The sequence below is a fragment of the Lipophrys pholis genome, assembly GCF_963383615.2.
Source record: "Lipophrys pholis genome assembly, chromosome: 15".
NCBI classification, from domain to species: domain Eukaryota; kingdom Metazoa; phylum Chordata; class Actinopteri; order Blenniiformes; family Blenniidae; genus Lipophrys; species Lipophrys pholis.
The window spans coordinates 19,332,809-19,356,257 of NC_137642.1; the positions used below are offsets into that span (position 1 = coordinate 19,332,809).

A 23,449-nucleotide genomic window follows, 5' to 3' on the forward strand; every position below is an offset into this window, starting at 1 on the left:
TGCTTTACAGATTTCTCAACCATTTGGTGGTGATATGTAGTGTAGATTGTAGAATGTTAAAGGTCCTCATAACTTTCTGCTGAGGATCATTTTTCTCAAACTGTTCTGCCAATTTAATTGGTTGCAAAAGGTTTGCAATGACTCCGTTTTCTTACACAAATTTTTTTTCTTCCCAGTTGAACAACATGTGAAATGTTGAAAGGAAAACATTTGACTTTTTCAGGAAAAAAAAACAAAACTCTATATTTTTAATCTATGGTTGAAAGATGTTTCAAAAGTCTAGGGACAAGGAAACCAGAGATTTAGAAAAGTAAATGACACAGATAAAAAAAAGCAGGCTCTTTAGACTGCTGTTGGGGAAAGCTTACCAAATTTAATGTGAAGAATGGTGAACCTCTGAAGAGCTTTCATTCTAAGAGACAAAGTCCAAATTGCTGGCCTGTTACCAATTAACCTTGCTGGTTGCAAATTGCTCTTTTTACAGAAAAAGTAAAAAGGTCTTCATTTGAACATTATTACTCCTGTTTCTACATGACAGAATCTTTTTGGAATTGGGGCTGCATATTCTATTAAATAAAAGGAAAAGAAAGTGACATACATTCATGTGGTTAACGGCCTCTCACTTACAGAGCCATTAACATCTCCCAACATACGATGTATTATTAACAGTGACGACACAAGAGCTATTTTCAGTGTTTCACACCACAACATCAGCATAGCAGCAAACTATAATCACATGCACAGAGAGCAGAGGTGAGACAGACAGAAATCACACCCGCTTTGCGTCGCGTTGGAGTTAAGACGAGCACGTCGATCAGTTCAATCCTGAAGATTTTTAACTGAGTCCAGCAGGTGCTTTGAAAAGCAGTGGATTAATTTTTTTTCCCAGCTTGTTTGGATAGAAGTTGCCAGTGTGAAACCAGATGTTAGCCTGATCCCCACCTGCTTCGCTCACAGAAGGGGTTAATCCTCCAACTTCTTCGCCGCTCACGCACCAATGCAGTGTTATAAGTCCATAATAAAAAGTGAGCGCATTCAATAAATGTTTCTCATAACGTCCCATCATAATGAACAGGACTTACTGTTTAAATGTGGAATGCATAGTGTCAATTAAATGTTTTAAACTTCAAAGTTTTTAACTTCACAATGAATGCGATCCAACAGTGTCTATCAGTTCGTAAGATGTTGTGAAATCAAAGCCAACAACATTCTGACTAAATGATGGACGGAAGAAGAAGATGTTGAAAAAAGTTTAAGTTACAATGACTGCTACCTCCATAAAGGAGAAACGTAATAAAGCTGCATGGTTGTGCCATTTGAATCGCGATCCAGCGGTACATTGGCAATTGAAGAGTTTTTTTTTTTTTTTTTTACTAATGCTACCAGAGGTTGTGTAAAATGCTCAGTTAACCTGTAGTTCATACTGAGAGCCAAAACAGCCCCCATGAGCTGCTCTGTGGGCAATATGGGGCAAATCTATTTTTAAAGGTGGAGAATGGGCCAAACAAGAAGTTCCCATGCGAAAGGCAAAGTGAGTTTGATCATTTTTAAAAGAAAAATGGAAGATTGTACAACTTAATTAATTCAATGTTAAATCATACTTTGTGGCAACACAAAAACTAAGGCAAAAAAACCAAAACATCCAGAAAGTCAAAAGCTTAACAACTGTTCCACTTTCTAAACGTTGCTGGTGGGAACCACAGTGCCACACAACCCAGCCTGTTTGTGAACTAACCTAAATTTCAACCCAATTACCCCCAAACCCCCAATACCATTGGGCAATGGCATTACCTCGGGGCTAAGAAACCAAGTTTGAAACTCACTTGTTGTGAGACAACTTCTGCTCCACCATGTATACACTTGTACATTCATTTAATTTACACTGCGACAATGGGCTTAAACTATTATACCCCAAATGCTTCTTCAAAAGATTCAGAAAAAGAAATGATTGAAAAAAGTGAGAACAGTCTAAAAAAGCCACACATCACAGAAGCTATCTCTTGGTGCCTTTGACCTAAATAATTCCCTGACAAACATAATTTTAGCAAAGGGATTTTTCTTTTAGGGGATGAAACTGCTTAGTAAAGGGTGGATTTTGTACTGATCATTAATTCTGCCGAACCCTGAAAAGAAGCACAGTTTGAAACTGACGTGTCTCACGTGTGCTGCCCGTATTGGCGTGTGTATAATTTTTAAGTGAGTGTCTGAGTAAGCTCTCGACCTCTGCAGTGCTGCATGACACAGAGCTCGGTGTGGCCGAATGCCAGCGGCTGCTTAGCTACCGAGACACACAGTCCTACAACAATAGGGGCCAGAGCTCGGCGAGGCGGACTCCGCTGCCCGGGGTCACCAATTGTAATGGCATGCTGCCGACAGGCGAGAACAGCAACCTCACACTTCCAAAGGCCTTCATAAAACTTCAGTGCGAGGAGGCACAGATGACACCTGCCATTTTCACCGGCTGCATAGCATGGCAAACGGCTCTGCACACACTTCTTCGTGTTAGCGCGGAAGCAGGATAACAGCTGCACTTCTTCATTTGAACGCCAACTCAGCCGTAATGCAACATATCAAAATGTCCCGGTTAGCGCATGTCAGAGAGCGACACTTCCAGGGAAATGGAGCCCTTCTCAATCCGGCGTGCAATGCTCAAAAAGACTGCTGTTGTGGCAAGTTAAAGGGTGACACACTTTCATAATCACAAGGCTCCGCGGAAACAACGACTCAACCAGCGAGTCTTTCTCGGCCGACAGGTCAGCACCCAAAAACGGGTCACTGGATATTCTAACAGGAACCAGACACAGAGGAACTCAGAAGGGCGTGACTAGGGTGTTAAATGATCTGGCTCGTGGGGTACAGGAAGCAAACCCCACGCAAAAAACCACCAAAGCCCAGAATCAAGCCAGATCTTCTCAAAATCACTTCATAGCACTACACCACTGCGCTACCGAGAATTTATTTGGCAGACAAAAATAGGTTGAACATACGCAAACTGCATAACATTCATTGCCTGCGCTATAAACAGCAGTAACACAGCAAAAAGTGTAAATATGTCTGAAACTCGTCCAATAACAGATGTTCATTTTAAAGACACAAAGTAACATCTGTCAAGCTAAATTATAAGAAAGAAAAAATTACTGAAAGCTTAATGCATTTTCACATTCAGTGTGTTTGAGGGCCATATGATAACAGGTTTGATACTGCAGAAAATAAAACCAAGATCTCCTGCACAGAGAGGCATCTTCATTACTGAAACGTGGTAATAATATCCTCTCGGTTAAGTGGGTCATCAGATCAATAAATAATTAGAGAAGCCTCACATTGGCTCATACAGAGTGGCTTGATTCTGGCTTCTTTAGTGCGATGCACACCTACTGATGGGTGAAAATACAACTGACTTTCAACTGAACATTGTTTTAAGATCAATCCCTTTATGACAACAGTGTACCATATTCTGATGGCTAATTCCAGCGGGAAAACGCATATTGTCCCAAAGCTCAAATCATCTCGGACTGATTTCTTCAACCAGATAATGAGTTCACTGTACTGGAAAGGCCTCGACAGTCACCAGATCCCAATCCTCAAGAGCACCTTTGGAATATGGTAAAAGGACATTCTCTGTATGGTTGCATTGATGCAACTGAGAGATGCTATCATGTCATCAAGGACAAAATCTCTGAGGAAGTGGAAAAAGCCATGCCACAAAGAATTAAGGCAATTATGATGGGGGAAAAAAACTACAACCCAGCAAGCTGTACCTATCAAAAGTGGCTGGTGGATGTAAATGGAAGTTAACGCTATTCATACTTACTTTTAAAGGTGATATGACGACAAAAAATTTATCTCGAAGCAGCCTTCAACAGCACCAAAGGGTTAAAACACTCAATTTAAAAATAGACAAGAAGAAAAATTGTCATCATGCGGCCATAATTCTAAACAAAAAACATTTTCAGTATGGAGGGCCTTTCTGTCCGCATGTGAATCCTAAATTCTCCAGCTTCCAGGTATTCTGGCCACTTCTTCTCATCTCATATTTCCTTTACTGTTAAAAACAAAATAAAGCTTGTCAGCAAATCACCCAGCTGGGTCTACATATTCACTCTGTCAGTGTTTTTATTTTGACTCTCAAAGTGCTGTTGCCATTCTGCCTGCTAGGCAAAAAAAATAAAAAATAAAAAAACCACCCAACGTGGGCTCACAGTTGATGACACTGTGTGTGTGAAACAGAGAGCACTAAAAAGGAAACAAGTGAACTCATCTCATACCTTGCGGCTGCTGTGATCTCTATTCATGTAAAAGGTCATAAGATACCTTATCATCCCAGTATGACTCCCACCACATCCTCAAAACACTGCTGGTTTTACGCATCTCACACCTTTCATGTTTGCGAGTGAGAAGCTTTGAGCTGCTCAGCCGTTTTTCACACTGAGCAGATGAGACCGTGTGATTTTTGATGTGATATTATATAAGTATACATAAGCAAACTTTGTATCATTGCACCATGGAGGCACGGATGTCTCATACCAAAAGTTTGCATCATATAGAGATTCTAGGCTACAGGACTAAAGAAAAAAGACGGCTGTCAAAGCATGATCTTTCTAAAACTTTATTATATGTGATCTGCCCCCAAGACATCCCAGACCTCAGATTTGTAACCAATAATGTAGGGAGTGGCAGGAGACATTTTGCACCTTCAGCTCCACGTCTCCTTGAAAGCAAACATCTGCTTTGCTGAGGTAAATGGCCGAGACTGCAATAAAAAATTTAAAAAAAAAATACACCATCTGTTTCCAGTGTTGTTCATTTTAGTGCAGTTAGGATTAATTATAATGGAAATAGAAAAGGACAGAGTGATGGTGAGCAGCACAACCTGTTTCTGTTTGTTGCTCTTTTGAACCAGAAGCTGCCTGTTCTAGTTTGGCCAGAGAACCTGTCAGCAGATGGACTCAGATTTAACTGACTTTTTTTTTTTTTATTTCAGGCCTGCACTTTGAGCTTTCACACCACAGCTGGTGATCTAAGTCAATCCAAACATGATTCCTGTAATTAGAATACAGACCATGTCTGAAGAGATAGACGAGTAGGACCGGGTGGCGTTGTGATGTAACAACAAGCAACTTGTTTCTGAGCTGGGAGTCTTTTTTGGTTGAGTTTTGCATATTCTCCCTGTGCCTGGGTGGGTTTTCTCATTCTGATAGCCATGTTATTCGCTCAATGGACCCAAATGATTTACAGAGCATATTTTCTTAATTTTAAGATTCAAAACAAAAAGCATATCTATGTGCTCGGTGGAAGCATGGACTTGAGAAATGAGGCTGTGAAAGCTGCTGTAGTGAAATCCTACAGCTGAAAGGTCACGCTGGAGACAAACTCAAAGTATCATTTTGTGGCAAACCACTGTGCAGCAGCACATTTCTGTTATAACAATATTCCGGCCCATCCAGGATGGAGTGGTCTACTTCTGGGATTAGTGTAGTCAGAAACATTAATGTTGCATCCAATATTTTGATGGTCAATTCTTCGCAGGAAGTTACGGGAATACATAAAAGCCGATGACAAAAGCTTTGGTTTTTTAAATCTCTAATAGTGGTTTCAGTGTGGGGTAGGCCTCCACTGTCGTTCTCCGAGGAGCTGGTGGTCAGGGGAATGCCCTTTCCAAGCACAATTCTTTCTATTATCTTTGAAAAGAAAAGAAAAATTAATGCAAAGCACACATTTCCATCGATCTATCCATTTTCTATCCCGTCTTCTCCTGGTTTGTCTGGGTGCTGATTCCAGTTTACTATGGAGAAAACAGGTTGCACTGACTTCACATTAGTTACAAACTACAAATAAGGAGGATTATCATTTTCCCATAGTGTGAAAATCTGTGCTCCAATATAATGAGGCAGGCATTCAGATAACTGGAAACTACATATTCATCAGCATCTAAATGTGTGCTTTTTAAGCTCTATAAAATCCAGTTAACTTGCACGGATGTCTCTTTTTTGACCTTATGAAGTCCAAACTCTCAATTACGATCTCTCATCTCAGTCTTATAGTAGCCTCATTTTGTCTTTTGCTTGCTCTTCTTTTGACTAAATAGCTTCAGTAAAGAGTCTCTGGTGGGAGAATGAGTTTTTTTGTCAGTGCTTCTATTGGAAATTAATCTATTTGTGAATATATGAATAACACCACAAAAAACTGAAAGGACTGTGTTCCATACAAAGTATTAAAAAGACCATGTTACTCTAACAACTATGGAAGTGTAAAATTTACTTTTGTGAGAATTTAACAGCCTTAGACTCCAATATTCAAGACCTTTAATCAGCGTGGGGGCGAGAGTATTGCCCATGCAAGCTACAGGTTATTTTAACATTAAAAGAAAACCTCCTGAAGTGCTACAAAGCAACCTCAGGCTCTGCAATTAACTCATAGGGTGGAGTTAAACGTCTACAATTATCCCAACATTTCTTCAATCAAACAGAGCCAAAGAAAAACAGAAAGTAGTGTTCAGCTCAACAACAAACAGAAATCAGGACCTCCATGCGAGGGGAGCCAGCCTCAAATCAGAGAGCTCGGAATCTCAGAAAAGAGTTCAAAAAGAAAGTTTAATTATCATTTCTCATTTGTAAAAGAGGATGACAATCAGAGCTGACAAAATCACCTGGCTGTGAGGCAATATAGGCACAGGGTGGTGTAGTGATAAACAATCACAGCTCACGTCAAGAATATCCTGAGTCCAGACGGGTGCTTTCTGTGTACAGTATGCATGTTCTCCCTGTGGGGGCATGGCTTTACTCCACCATCCTCCAACTTCCTCCCAAAGTCCAAAACCTTGTACCCTGCCTTCGGCTGTAGTCGTCTGGAATAAGCTCCAGCACCCTGCAACCCTGAGTAAGATAATAGCACTAGCTCAAAGTGCAATTAGCAAAATGCTAAACCCACAACCGATTACAACCAAATGTGGAACAACATGTAAAGTCTGATGCAGATGGCAGGAGGGGAAAAAGGAAACCTTTCAAAGTGAGCAAGCTATATGAACTGGATTATCAGTCATCTCTTTATGAGCAGGAAAAGAAGGAAAAGGGCACAAGATGAAAGGCTTCCAACAGTTTGTTTGTTTGAATGTCTTTCATTGTGACTAAAAGGAGCATAATGCAGCACCGTCACGCTGAAGGTGTAAAGACGGTAGGAAAAGGGAGGGTTGCTAGGCCTGGCTGAGAAACCTCACCCTTGTAAGTGGCAGCGCGCATCAAAAGCAACTCCATGCGAACAACAAGTCAAATCATGTGTTAACCCTACAAATTAAAGTTGGATGATTTGGAGCTTTCCGTTGGGAGTTTGTTGGAGGCTTCGTGTGTGCATGTGCATGTGTGGGTGTGCTGGTCCTTGGGTTTAGTTTCTGATGTGTAGAGTTGCATGGTTGGGTCAGAGGGGAGGGATTGGTTGGTGCGCTGAGAAGATCAGATGCTGGACGACTTGGAAACCGATCGGTGGTGGGGGGGCTAGCATACAGGATCTTTTTTTTTTTTTTTTTTTTTAACCTCTTTCTGTCTCCTTATTGGTCAAAGTTTTTCCAATCAATGAACATGAACAGTTGGAATCTACATTAGAAAGCATGAAAAGAAAAAAGAGGCGGGGAGAGATCACTCCCAGTCACATGAGACGCTACAGGAAATGACTCCTTTTTTTCAGGGTTTTTGCAAAAAGCATTTAAGTGTGTAAATGAATGTGCATGTGCTCCATTTGTTCATGTCTTATTTGTTTGATTGCCGTTTTGATTCTTTTTTACTTAAACTTTAAATAAAGCTTTGGTGAGTTATTATTGCTTCCCTACATCGATCCATCTTCTAAAACATGTTTCATTTAGATAAGGCTCAGAGGGTCGGAAGCCTCTCCCTGCCAAAGGCTCCATTAAAATGTGTGACTTTAGGAGTCTTGCTTTATCAGCAGCCACACTGTGCAGTGCAGATTTTATAAACTTTGGTATGACAGCAAGTTCCTCCACATTGTCACCTTCCATTGAATCCAGAGTCACAACCACAGCATGTACAACGCAACAAATACAACACAATACAACAAATTTGAATCCATAGCAAGAGATATTGTAACAATTGCTTCTGTTTTGACTGGGACGGGCTAAAATCTCTGAGTAAAGCTATGTTCAGAAAGTAATAGAGATCGTACAGGTCTAAAGTAGACCGCCGGTCAAACACAGATAGGCACACTTCATTTTCTGAAATGTAGTTCAAAATTTAATTTAATTAATCCCAGTAATAATTGGTTTGTGTTTCAATATCACACTCTGTCATCTGTGAAGCAGAACAAATTCTACCAGCCTCTTTGAATAGCACTTCAACAGAGCTCAACAGATACTGTGTGATACGTTCCTGTGTTTTCATTAAGTTCCTTTCATTTCAACAATTGAAAAAGCAATGGCAATCCATCACCAGGAAGCAAAATCTCAGTTCTCAACCACAGCAGCCAACAGCTCCACAATCCAAAGAGCTCTTCCAGAGTATTGTTGGTTCCCAGCCAACCTGAATGGATCACAATCCACGGCGAGATAAAATCTCAAGTCTGACTGCATTTGGCAAACGGCGAGTGCTAATTTTCCATCCTGCTCACACTCTCTTTCCGTGGTGTGAATTGGGTTTCAGAAATAGGACTACTACACCTCCTCTAGTTTAACATAAATTCCTCTACTGAACATGCTCAACAGCTAGCTCATAATTACTGGATTGGTTTGTAGCGAGTGAAAGCGTGAGTCCATTTTCCCAATGGGAAATGATCAGACTTATTCCCATTCACACATCAGATGTTAAAATAAATAAACTAGGAGAACTGGCACACAAAATCCAAGCTGAAAACATAAACCGGGCAATAAAACTCATGACAAGAAAATTCGCAGGCTGATGCAACGTATGGGAAAATTAATGTAGTGAGAATTACACCCCTTGAAGCTGGGCAGACAGATAAGATGGTTTTATCAATACAAACCAGAGGGTGAAGTCCTGATGCAGCTTCTACAGCTTGGACAAGAGAAATAGAATAATATACGTTTGTGAGCGTATACATGGATTAGATATGTCGCTACTTAATATTTTGCTGATTATTTTCAAGCTGAAGCCCACAATGGCACAGAGAAACATGTCTGTCTGACAACAGATATGCGTGCAGCTCAGAAGTGATTTACACAGAGTCGTGTGTCGATGCACACAGGAAGTCCCAATTCCCTGCCCACTCACAGACAGACGCACACTTCTCATGATCAGTCTTCCCTTGAGAAGCTCTCCAGCGTTTTTGTCTGATACATCTATGTATGCGTGTGGTCCTGTATTAACTCAATCTGAGGGAAACATACTGTACTTCAAACAAACTGTGGGCCCCACAGCATCACATTTGCTTGAGAAGAAATGGCTGATGAGTGCTTGGAATCATGAGGTAAGAGTTAAGGTAACCTTTGTCCTAAAAGCTAATGTTACAAGGGACTCTATACACCCAGGAGCACATGCACATTTGTATCAATAAATCCTTGTAAACCATCAAAATATTAAAAACATTTAGCCTTAAAATCCACTCAAGGTAATGGATCGACATTTAATGGGAATAAGTTTGAGAAAATCACCATTACATGATATTGTATAGTGTTTCAATGTCCTATAGAGTTATTCATGACATATAATAATCCCGAAATCTTGATTAGTTGCTGCAAAAAAAAATCTCAGACAAAGCAGCTGTGTGAAATACCAGAGAGCAATAAATAAGGTTACATGAATATTGGATTCAGCTTCCATCCATAAATCTGCTCTATTCAAGTTAGGGTCGCAGAGGGAAGGAGCTTTCCCAGCTCACACTACACCTAGGACTTGGTATAAGTTAGTCACAGACTGACAGAATCACCAACGTACAGATTCACAACTCTGACCAATTCAAAGTTGAGTAAATCCATAGCTTAGACCTATCGAGGAACTAGAGTCAGCTAGCAGGTTGGTCAAGGGGAATCCTTCCTGTCAAGTGAAACTGCTTTTACTTTTAAGTTCCATTTCAAATATAAAGGCTCCCAGTCCACAATTCTTGAAATTGAAGTCTTTGTAAGAGGTTTGACCAAGAGTTTAGTGACGTACCAAACTACCCAAAATTCATATTTCACTTTGAAGTCACAGAAAACTGCTCCAGGTACCTTAAACTCAGCTGGAGAAAGTTGCATTTTGCAGGGGATGGATCCACAATCTCAACCCCATAGGAACCGGGAGAAGGATAGAAGGAGTAATCTGTATCCAGAAAGTCATTATTTTGGGATAACAAAATACTTAATATATCATTAGTCCTGAATTTCATTCTCAGATAGTGAATCGGATGGGCTGCAGCTACGATGTAGCAGTAAAGTGTGATGAATATCCTGCTTACTCAGGACGATGCACACATGCTCTCTAATAGGGCAAATAAAGTATTAATTAGCTCTAACCCATCTGTCATTTTAATGGTGGGTAAGTTGAATTTCCTCCCTTTTTATGGAAACGTTATCAGAAGATGTCACACTATATGGCATCAGGAATCTCAGCAGTAACCATCAGACTTCTCTTGCGACCTTATAAACTTGTGCACCAAACCAAACCCTTCCACATACAGCATTACCCACACATCAAGCCTCCACAGACAGTGAAGCTGCCAAACCACGCTGAGCTCGTTTTAAGAGGATCTCCCTTAGCTGGGACTATGATGGAAAAAAGGGGTCGTTGGTAACAAGGCCGATTAGAATAATCTACTTGGGCCGGACGCCAAAGTACTTGACCGGAGGAAGCGTTGCCACAACAATACTCACTCATCAGCTATGAACAGCCAGACGTGAAATATGTGGAGTGGGTCAAGAAGACTTAGAAACAAGCTGTGTAAAAATAATAAATACACTTACACAGTCTTTGTTCTTCTGTTTTTATGGGTTTATTTTTAATCTGTTCCACATAATTGTTAATGTATTTCCCTTTTTTCCACTCCTTGTACCAAAGTGACAATTGTCTGACAACTCATGTTGCACTTGAGGGCATTTAATATACTAATGAAATTCATTCAATTCAAATGCATATTCAGCAACAGCAGTACTGGCTGCGGGTTGAAATGCACACTCAAGTTATTACTTTTGAAGCATATTTACCAGGAATAATTAAGTAAATCAAGTGTAATTTAAATGTTAGGGTTAGAGTCTTTATTGGCAGATATGAACATAGCAAAGATGGTGTCAAAACGCCCTTGTAGTCCACACTTTCCATCCATCACTCTTCTATACTGCTTTGTTCAACCTAAGGTCGCAGGAAGCTGATCTCAGCTGAATATGGTCCATCACAGTGCAAACACAGAGAAACTGACGGCCACACACACCTAAGAGAACTGGACTGTGGTAGGAGGCCAGATTACCTAAAGAAACCACATGCATATCCCAGTCAAACATGCAAAGCCCCACAAAGAAAGACCCTCAAGTCCGGACTCACATCAGGAATATTCTAACTGTGAGGTGAAAGTGCTACGCACTACACCACCGCGTGCTCAAAACGTTGCACACATGCTGGTAAAAGGTCAAGATACAATGGCCCTCTGTGACCAATTTCAACCATGAGCCCGACACTTCAAACAAGTAGCCTTGAGAAGACCCCATTTTTAACTTCAAGAGTGCACCCAGGACAAGATCTTTTCTTGTTCACAGGGGCCCTGTTCGCACCTCGACCCACCACTCCCAGGAAGACAGACTGCAGTCGGACCCTTCGGCGCCGAATTCCTGCTGAGAATTAAATTAACTCATCAAAACAAACTACTGGTTGCTCTGGAAGCTCCCAGGGTCTGGCAGCCCTCCAGAAATCAGGACACAAGACCACTCCCACCAACGCAGTTTGAGGCAACGAACGGCTGGACTTGTATGAAGGGTCAGACTGTCTGGAAGCCGAAGGAATATAAATACTCAATTCACTGTGAATGGAGGGGAGTTTGACTCATAACTAATGTGTCATGTCAACCCTCCTTCCCGCTATCCCAGGATAAGTTTAGGAAGAGTACTAACAAGCACTGGTATAGTTGGTTCCTGTTTTTATGTCTTTCTATGAATAATGATTGGAATATCCATGTGGAACAGACTTCCCTCAATCTAACTGAGGCTACCTGGGATTGAAAAAATTTGGCCTTGATTCTCAAACTAGGTCCTACTTTGTCTGGCGAGTGGAAAAAGTTCATTATAAATGAAGGCCGCCAGCCAGTACACGAACACAGACCTATTCATCAGATGTTTAAGAAAAACAGCCTTAAGCTGCATTATGTTGTTACAAATCACTTTGTATACTGAAAAAAATAAGCACGTGACCAGTATCCTCTATTAACCACATAATCAAGCTGTGTTGAAATACTTGACACTTGTTGCGTTTTTATTTTGTAATTTATTGCCTGCTTCTCTGTGGAACAGCAGCTGACTTTGCCAGCAAGTTCCACAACAAGGAACTTAAATCTTCAGAGACATAAGGCTATGAAAACCGTAAAATATTGAAACTTAACACACCAAAGACAACAAATGGTTTATATTTGCATTTAAAGAGAGTTTTTGTAGTTGGAAGTGGTAAACCTTATGTGGTATCACAATATTTCAGGGTATTTTCATGATAATAATTCTGCAATGACCATTCAGACTGTGATTTGTTCTAAATCAAATGCCATGATCTATGTTCATGTTAATCATTTGCTATCAAGAAGTTTGGTTCCTGAAATCAGCCCAACAAGACTGAATTGGTACCTGTCCACCTCCCACTGCCAGCAATGGCTCCTTTTCACCTCCTTTCCATTAAGGTGGGTCCTGGTCTGGGCGGAGTACGCGACTTGTTGTGTTCTGCTTCAATGAGGTGTTTTTGGATGTGTTTGTCTGGGTCTTCACTCCAGACCTGTCCGCCTTGGGAAGCCCTACCAGGAGCACATTGCTCCCGACGGCATAGCTCTGGAGATCACAAGACCGCACAAGCCCTTCCGCCACGACAAGGCCACGATCCAGGAAGGGAGCATAAACCATGTGAGAGGGACTATGAAGATTAATGACGTGTTCCAAATGTTTGAACAGAACTAGAACATTCTTAACGTTAGAGTGACGGTTTGTTGGTGTTGTGTTTTGTCCACGTTGTAACAAATGGCTGCTGTTCTTAGTTTCCAGGGCTGGTCCACTGTCAGCATACTGGTTTTCCTGTGAGCTGCGCCGGGAGGAGGTTAACTGATGACAGACGGCAGGGGGAGAAATAGGAGGGCTGCTGTTCAAGTTACAGTCTCATCAATAATTCAGTAGGAAGAACACAGACAGGAGTACACGCACAGACAACAAACTAGAATGTCGGTGGACGTGTAGCGAGACACACACCCCAAGCAAGGTCTTGGAGACATGAAAATGACACAATTATAGATATGCACGTGCAGCATGATCACTGAGTGTCTTTGTAGTGCAGGAAATCGGACATGAATGCAAGTTACGAATGGCAAAGTGTGAGGAGTCATGCGCACATGAACATGTTGTACGTGGAGTGTACATCCAAACACGTGTGGGCGTATAGTCAATGTTAACACAAACGCGTACAGTTCCTTCATTCCTGAGGTCATCACACTAACTTGTCCAACTGTTGTCTGATGCCCTAACCCTAAACACAAATCACCCTATGGCTAATTTTCCTTAGGTTTCAAAAATACATTGTCCTTCTGAAGGCTACCTGAAAACGTTACTCCCCTCTAAATTGAGGGTCAAAGGACAAGGAGGGTCACGCGCTGAACAGATAGCGAGGTCCTTGAGGAAATGGGCAACACAAGCTTAAGTGAATAAAACGGACTTGCTTTTTGCTCTCAAAAGACAGCTGAGTCCTCACAATGCGCAAACAGATTTATGTCCCCACAACATCAGTAACACCCAGTGCTTACACAGCCAAGTGCCCTGTGCGAAATGTGACCTTCCTGGAAGCAAGCAACAGCAGAACGCAGTGGAGAAATCAGATGCAAGCTCAAAATGATTCATCCCCATCATGTGTGCAGAGGGGAAATATATATTCTAGTTTGTTTGTTTTCTAAATCACAGTTAATTACGTGAACATATATTTATGAACTATAAAAGCAAATCTGGAGACTGAATGATTACAGTCACTGAGAAAAGCACAAATGTGACCCTCTCAGCTAAAGTGTTTGAGAGTGACACATAAACAAAGCCAACGAGAGAAATGATGGCTGCACAGTGTGCTACGCTTTTAGCAAGCTTGATTAAGACTGAGAAATTTATGACATGTGTCATTTTCTACACACAGTTTAAATCATGACATGTAAAGCACTCAGTGAAAGCATTTATTATACAGACAGAAAAGTTATCTTGGTGGGGATGCACCAAAGCAATTGGTAACGATAACAGAACTAAAATATGTCGCACTGATAAGTCAAATGATGCAAAAAAATGTTGCAGATGACCTAAGTAATTAAAATGAGCCTACATTGATTTAGTTTAGTTGATTTTCAGTCAGTTAATGTTTTTTATTTTTTTAGCTTCCAATTAAAAGAATGCAGCTGCTATATAAAAAAATAAATAAAATTCATTTTGAGTTAATAGAGGTGGTGGATAAAATACCATGTTTATTAATGTAAATAATCAGCTGAAAATACATCATGCAAACAAATACAAAACGTTTGACAGTGATTCACTTGCGAGTCGTATTTATATAAATTCCACTTGCAAAACTAATCAGGCAGGTCTAAAACGTAGACAAATACTAGATTCACAGTGTGACTGCAAACACTGACGTCACCACAAATCACACCATGCTCATTGTTTACATGCGACGTTACACCAGCCTATCCAAAAATCACATGACAGGTCATTCAAAGCAGGAAGTTGGTTGGTTATCAGATATCCACGTCTTGTCACTCCGTCCTGATAGGTATACATGGAAAAAACAACATGTTGGCAATTGTAAAAAGTATGATTTCACTGTCCATATTTGCTCATAGGTCTCAACGGACAGTGTAGAAATAGAAGGGAAAGAATGACTCAGTTTAATTATCACCGTCAGTATGACAGCAACTGTAATGTGAACTACAACACTGCAGGTGACTTTACACTAGAGGAAGGTACTTTCCAAACAGTGGTAATTATAGCACCTATAATTAATGATTCACAGTACTTGGCAAGAACATTGGGTTGTATCATTTTATGTTTTAGAAGCTTTATTGCTTTTTTAAAGCTAAACAAAAGCAACTATTCGTGCACCGAAACATCAGGTAAAAAAAGACTTTAACAGTTAAATTATTCATCTTTCCAGCCACCATTCCGCTCCTGTTTGGGTTGCTGCAGTCGTGGTGAAGGTTACATTTCTCTACAGAGGTAAGAGTTTTTGTAAGATGTGCTGTACCCGGTTACAGTTTGGGAACATAAGTCTTTTAATGTTGCTTGTGTTCAAACTGCTGGCAACTTTTCAAAAGTATTTTTGAATAAAACAAAGCATTGCTACTTGGAAACAAGTTGGATTTAGAGTCAATATTTTGCTTTAAACAACAGTTTCATGTATCCAGGTCCATTTAAGAGCCACCGACCTCAGCCATGTGTCACATCTTAACTACTTTAAGCAAGAATTTGCTTTGTTGAATACGAGGACCCCTTGACTGATTATTGAATGTGTGTTGTGCGCACACACACACACACACACACACACACACACACACACACACACACACACACACACACACACACACACACACACACACACACACACACACACACACACACACACACACACACACACACACACACACACACACACACACGCTCATTTGAGACAGGAAGGCTGGAAAGTGAGGCAGGAAATGGTGATGAAGCACAATCAGAGGGGGGCTGATAATCACAGGCCCCCATGTGAATACGAGTGTGTGTGTGTGTGTGTGTGTGTGTGTGTGTGTGTGTGTGTGTGTGTGTGTGTGTGTGTGTGTGTGTGTGTGTGTGTGTGTGTGTGTGTGTGTGTGTGTGTGTGTGTGTAGTTGCCTCTTTGAACGAGCTACACAGTCAGGAAAAGAAACCACGAAAGGTGATACTGTGACAAACTTTTCTCCCACGCTTACCTCAACAGCGTTTTCAGTTTCTGCCTCGAAAAGTGAAAAGATTCTGGTGATGCAAAGAGATACTGACATCCCCACAGGAACAGGCTGCGCTATGAGACCAAGTGGAGTGGTAAAATTAAAAGAAGGGTAACCTTTCTCAAAGGAGGAGGAGAGCATCGCCTACTGGCTGACGTATTATGTGTGTGAGAGAAAGTTTCTCCGAAGAAAACAGAGAAATAAGGGTGTGATTTTGATGAAGGAGTGACGACACTCACCCCTGAGAAATATGAAAAAATGTCTTCTTAGAGGTGTAAGGTTATGACAAAGGACAACACATCGCTGTGCAATCTCAGCTACTAAGCAGGTGTACTTTCAGGTATGGTCTCTTTACGTATGCAATTTGTATTTTTATCTCTCACTATAAAAATCTCCATACTTGTCAAAGCTATTACGCTCTAGAGACACAATTCATCCATAATTCATGTGTTTTACAATAAACCAATTTCTCCATAACTTGAGTTTACATATTTCATATGGTAATGTAATGTGCCGTGACCTATGGGAGGCATTTTATTATTACATGTGAGTTCCAGAAGCGTAATGGAGGAACTGAGCTGCTCCCTGGGTTTGTAGCTAATTAATTTATGCAGCAACTTCGACATTATACTTTCTATGAGTTCAAACATTAAGTCTGCTTTGCAGTCAGCCCACAAAATGCAAAAACAAAAAAGTAGCTTTTTTGATGCTTCTGCTGAATTAAATCAGATTTGTGTCGCCTTCCATTTCTGTTTGATATTTTCAAAATTACATGACAACGGACATGGGTTATTTGCACACAAATAAACTAGGAAGCCGACCAGTGTAGCATTGGCACTCTGTAATGGGATGGTCAGACAGATCGAAAGTATAAACTCTGGCCATGTAAAGTGTAAACAAATTGATTCTCAAAGCAAAGCAATGATGTGTCTGAACTACCTGAAAATGCAACCGAGTGAGAAGACGCATCTCAATGTTTTGAACGCTGACTTTGCTTAATTTCAACCTGAAGCCCCAACCTCAGTGAGAGGCAACATTTCGTGACAACGGGGAGACACAGAATTATGAGAAAATTTGCAAAAAAATAGGGCAAACTTTCAGTCGGAATTACACTGAAATGCTACTTTGCATACTTTACACAAATGTCGCAATGGTGTTAAACAAACAACCTGGATGAAGACCAAACTGACTTGCTCAGGGCCAAGTACAAAAAAAAAATATATATATAGGGATTTTCTCAACCTGCTGAAAGATCATATCTCATTTCTCGAACTTTCTGGATGGATAGCCAGAAGGACAAAAGGATGGATGGACATTAATATCACATATTTTTTACTGCTTCAACAGTCTCAAGGCTCTTAAAACTTAAAACACAGTGACACACCAATGACAATAGCTGCCAAATGAGGCGTTTGACCTCCACTGGGAGTACTTTGGGGTTCAGTTTGTTACCCAAGGACTTTTGGACATATGATGAGGTCAAGAAAGGCGATCGATCGTCGACCGTGTGGTTAGAAGACGACTCACCACTGAGCCAACACCCCACTGCAAAGGCGGCAAACCTGTGAATGTCGTGAGATATTTTGTAAAATCCTTCGCATATTTGGCATTTGTTGGTGTGGGATAGAAGCTTTGATGTTTCACAACTACATATAGCTTTTACAGCTTTACGAGTCCTGCAAACTTTGTATTTTGAACAACTTACGTAAAAACGAGGAGCCACTTGAAGCGACGTATATCAGGCCAAGCTGCAAAAGCCCGAAATAATACACTGGATGAAAATAAGTCACTCATGACTGCCTCTTTAGCAAATGTGCAACAAACTGACAAACAGGAGAGCGTAAGTGAATTGTCTCGAGCTCGGCCTCCCTGAAGCGACGGAAAATCGCTGGTGGTTTTAATGCTCCCCCTCCTCTTTAATTTCCTACCTTGTAGAAACAAGGCCATAAAATTGTGCCCACTGTCTGACCCACTTTCCATGACAGACGTAATCTCCCAGCACAAACTTCAGCCGCTTTACCAGCCCCGGCAGCGAGTAAGCCGGGCCGGGAGGCGTGCGCCAAGCCTCTCACACACAGCGGGGGGAAAGCCGCCGCTCAGCTGTGCCGGCGATTACACCCGCCGAGCTCACCGGCCCTCGCTAATCAATCCACACACTGCAGGCACGTGGACGATGACTGCAAACACTAAACAAAAAGTCTTTTCTTTCCGACGGCAATCTCAACCTTCAAGGTTTTAAAGTGTACCAACACACACAGCTGCTTGGCCTTTTGTTGACTTGCTGGTTAAAATCTCAAACATACTTACAAAACACTAAGTGCTCGAAGGCTAAAAAGTCTGCTTTGAGCACCGAGCGAAGAAGCAATAAAAGAAACTCCACACAGAGATCACAGTGAGCTCAGAATGCAGACGAGACAACAACATTAATTCACTCAAGTCCTAAATATTCTGAATAGTCTCTTTCTCGGCCCGTCTTCCCAACTTACGATGCTCGATACACGCATGCAATGATGTAAGAAAACCCTACTTAACCACTTCACTCCTAGACTGACTGGATTTATTCTAATTTAATAGCTTTCAATATGAGGCAGTTGTGTTTCAGATGTGCTAAGAACTTCATACGAAGAATCTTGCCTGTGATTGGACAACCAAGGTTACAATCATAACCTTAACTAGGACTTATGAGAAACACTACTTTTGACAGTCATAGTTTTTACACGGGTAGGAAGCACCTTTGTAATCCTGTTGTTGTGTTTCAAAACAATTTCACATCCACACTGGATCACACACCCTATAAAAGACAAAGCTGAATCTATAATTGATATGAAAGCATTTTAATCCAATTGCTGAAATGAGGTTATGGGTTTTCTGTGGTGGTCCAGTTCAGACCAGGGCGAGACTGGGAGGCCCGCCTGTGTCCCCACAGACCGGGTTACTAAGGATACAGGCAGCATGGAGCCTCCATTAAGACATCAGAGCTGCCTCTGCACTCCCGTCTGACACCATCGGATCACATTTCCTCCCTGAAACCGAGACTCCGGACCAGCCTGGAGAACACAGACGCACTCCGGCCTCCAGGCAACACACCCTATGTTAAATGTGCAAATCAGTAAGTGCAATACTTGCACTCTCCCCACTGTTACATAACATACCCAAAGCACTGCGAGTACTTTTTTTCCCCCCCCACTTATGGTACTGCGAGGCTGGACGCTTTGTTCAGAGAATTATAATGTAAACATTTATTAAAACAGGGTGGCACTGTGTTCACTGCTTCCTACAACAGATCCAGATCTGTTCGGGCTTCAGATTATTCATCAGCGTCTGCTGCACAAGCTATTTTTGCAGGACACTGGTTGCAACACAGAACTCTACTAGTTCTCTGCTTAATGCATGTGTGACTATGGGTTGATGGGTATCATTTAACAATTTAATCATGTATCGTTCAAGTCTGACTATAAAAGATGGAATGGAAGAGCTTCCTTTGTTGCAAAAAAAAGCATAATATTGTCAGTGCGTTTATAGTACATCTAATTCTATTGTAGTTTTTTTTATGTGGGGTGAAACGTGTTTGATGTGAGTCACTTCCACACTTTCCGTCTGATTTATATATGTAAATGCAAAATAAAAAAGTTGATTTGTGTCACAAAAGTGAGAAAAAAAAAAGTCCTAAAATATTCTAAGTTAGTTAACAGATGTTATTCCACTGAATAAGAAAATGAGGTTTGTTAGAAAAGGTGTTTCTAATTACTTTTGGTAACTTCAGCTGAGGAGATAAGGCTCACAAGACTCCTTTTGAAACAATTCTTGACAAGCAGTTTTACAGATTTGCATTCAAGCTGTGTTGCTAGTGTGTTCTCATTTGTTCTTTTATTTTTTACACTAAAGTGTCAACTGTAGCTCTTTTTTCAAAATCTGTTCATAACACATTTGCAGAAAAATCCTCAAAAGTCCTCTTGTATTGTTAACCGCTGTAAATTTATTTTTCTGTTTATTCCTAGATCATAGTTACCTCAATTTAAAAGTAGATTTTGACAGTGACTATTTCTGCATCGTGTCAGAAACCTCATGTCTTGAAAGACATAACAGGAAAACACAAAATGTATTTCTGTGTGAGGCTGAACACAGAAATGTGCATACATTCCTAAACTGTACAACGCATGAAAAAAGAAAATAAAAAGTGTTTTAAAACAACTGAATGTTTAAGTTTTGAGACTATTAAAAAGACATGATATATGAAATAAGACTTTTTGCATTTTTCAATCCCCCTTCTAACCAAAGCAAGAGCAAACTGTCATCCAGGTTACACAATATGATTGTCATATATATTGTGTAAAAGTTTGACAAATAATATATAGAAATCAGTTAAATGCAAAACAAAAAAAACTTTGCCACAAACCATACAAAACAAAGCCATACTCTAGAAAATACTGTGATGTTACACATCTAATTAAACAGGAGAAACTTGGCTACAAGAAAATATAAGCCATTTTTACATGCTCCAAACAAAACTCCCAACACCAACCACATCAATGACCAAATGCCAAAATCTATGAAGTGTCATTCCTTCAACCCACTCACCACATTTCAGATGCGAGCTCTCTGCCAGTTCAAGCCAAAAACACAAACTTTCCCGCAAAACGAGAGCAGAGACCCCACAGACTATTAGAACATGAGGATATATAATTCACAAGCAGGAGCCCTTTTTTTTTTTTTTTTTTTTTTTTTTTAAAGGGTTCGCGATTTTCTGATAACCTCAAACAAAACTAGAATTTAAAGTTTTTTATCACATTAGATTCTATAATTGTACCCATTTTTTGTAGCCTGTGAGTGGACATCAAGTAATCCTTGGAAGGTGGTGCTGAAGGTCATAAACGTTCTCTTTTAAGTCCTGGTGTTTAATTGAACATTTGCAACAGTTTAAAAGTGAATATCTGACCAGAATATGAGCATACTTTTTGTTGGGTGTGGGGGATCCTGCTGGTGACTCAATGCATGTCTGTCTTTTTAATGGACATTTCCAACAAAGAAGTCAATGGTGAGATCTCTACTCTCATCGCAAACCCGCACAGGAGGAGGAAAGGGACAGCACGAGGAAGAGAATGGGGGGAAATACACCGAGGTGTTCATGTGATGGAAGAAAAAGAAGAAAGAGAATGGGGAGGGTAGGGGGGGGCGTCGTTAACTGGCAATCAAGCCTTAGTACGGTCCAGAGTCGCTTGCATTTGCTTAATTCCTTATCAGGCAATGTCCTCTTTCTCTCCGTGACATGTCAGCATGCAGACTGGATGTGGTGTAAACTAACGCCCGCATCTCTCCACACCAGCAGACAGAGAGTCAGCGCCAGCTTTATCTCTGATGTCCATACAGATAAAGTCAAAACAGGTGCACGAGAGAGTGTGTGCACTTGACAAAGATCTTTACTACTCTGCAGCAGCAGCACTGCCTCTCCCGACTAGCTTTCTGAGTGATAGGACGCTTGTGGACGAGGCAAAGTTGCAGGATTAAAGGTCCAGCAGGACAAAGCAGGTGACAGTTAATTCACAGAGAGGCTAGCGCTGAATTAGCCCCCCTCACGTTTACTATCGCCATTGTGGAGCGGAGTCAGGTGGCTCTGAAACGTGTACTCACTGTGTTATCAATGATGAAGTCCTCTTATTGTCCTCAAGTCTCCGCTCGGCCAGAGCTAAGTGTTTTTTGCCCCCAGGTTTTGCCTTCTTTTCCCACAACTTGCGGAGGCTAGCAGGCTGTAGCTAACGTCCCTCCACAACCAGTGCACATACACACTAAAAAAAACCCAAAAAAAACAAACGAAATTTCGTCCTAATTTCTCCTCATGTGAGCTGCTTTTGAATTAAAAACGAAGCAGGGGGAAAAAATAAAATGGAAGCCAGAGAATATGTGTGTTATTTGTCCCCGTCTTTAGTGGAGTTGTGAGTTAAAGACGCTCCCCGCACGGAGCAGTGTTTAAATGACAGCCTCTCCGCGGTGCGCTGTCCTTTGTTGTGAGCATCTCAACGTAAACACACACTGAGCGTCTTGCTCCTACACCGCCCCCGTGCATGCGCACTGAGAGGGGGTGGCCGGGCCGCAGCCGCAAAGGGAGCTGGGAGTTGTAGTTCATCTGTAGCTGCTACGGGAACGGCCACAAATTAAATAAATTATTATTATTACTATAGGATTTAATTTTGATTAGATGGACAAATACCTGTAAGCAATTATTATTATTATTATCATTATTATTATTATTATTATTATTATTATTATTATTATTATTATTATTATTATTATTATTATTGTTATTATTATTGTTATTATTATTATTGTTATTGTTGTTGTTTTTGTTGTTGTTAGTAGTAGTAGTAGTAGTAGTAGTAGTAGTAGTGGTAGTAGTAGTAGTAGTAGTGGTAGTTGTAGTAGTTTGTTTGCTTGCTTGATTGTTGTTTTGGGGGTTGTTTATTGTTATTTGTCATTGCAAAAATAAAAATAAATGAATTTTGACAAATAAATAAATAATATAAGTATGCATATATGTTTATTAACATTTGATATTTTTTAATTCTTCATTCTTTTATTTACGTTTACCAGTCTCTTTGAAATCTATAATTAATTTTGATCCAAAAACGTTATTTTCTTAGAAGTTTGCATCATTTTCTCAATTATTTAAAGAAGGACGATGCAGAAATGAACAAAAAATAGCTTGACTGTCATATGGAATGACTAGCTGGATGCCTTTCATACTGGATGAAACATGACAATGAACATGCAGGTGTACAAATCTCTCTTTTTCCTGACTTGAGGTGGCAGTGGGTGGGTTTTGATTTGTTCTTGTTTACATGTTAATAACAGGCAATAAATTAAGTTCTTAAAATGATTTAATGACCAGGTACAAAGTGATTTTGTTACAGTCACCATCTAAAAAGTAGCAGGTGCAATGACAAAAAGGTGTTTCACACTGGCTGTGAACATTTCAATTTCTTTATTTTGCTTTAGTTTATAGTTTATATAGTTTTTAAAAAAAGGAAATATGATAATAAACAGCCCCATAAACAAATAAATAATCAAATAAATAAATAAATAAATAAATAAATAAATAAATAAATAAATAAATAAATAAATAAATAAATAAATAAATTGTATCTGTCATTTTCTGTCAAGATTTGACATACTTTACTGATCTCCTTAGAGATCCAATTAGTTTTTGGGATTTAAACCAACCTATTCATAGTTACTGGGACTGGGGAGCTGCCACAGTGCAGTGCCTGGGGAGGTCTTTATGCCTTCCACAAGGACCCAAAGTGGAAACCTTTCAGTAACGACAACAACAACAACCACAACATAGCAGTTCTTC

At 40.4% G+C, this 23,449-nt stretch overlaps 1 protein-coding gene across 2 annotated transcripts in view; it reads right to left on the reverse strand.

Moving 5' to 3' along the window:
- peli1b (pellino E3 ubiquitin protein ligase 1b) overlaps positions 1 to 22,145 on the reverse strand; it is a 41,565-nt gene extending 19,420 nt beyond the window's left edge. The window contains exon 1 of one of the 2 annotated variants that reach the window (XM_080481338.1): positions 21,730 to 22,145. The gene's annotated coding sequence lies outside the window, so the exon portion shown is untranslated. Of the gene's footprint in view, positions 1 to 12,754; positions 13,013 to 21,729 lie in introns of those variants that run through there. The other variant, XM_080481339.1, reaches the window with a different exon arrangement.
- Positions 22,146 to 23,449: the final 1,304 nt, after the last annotated feature.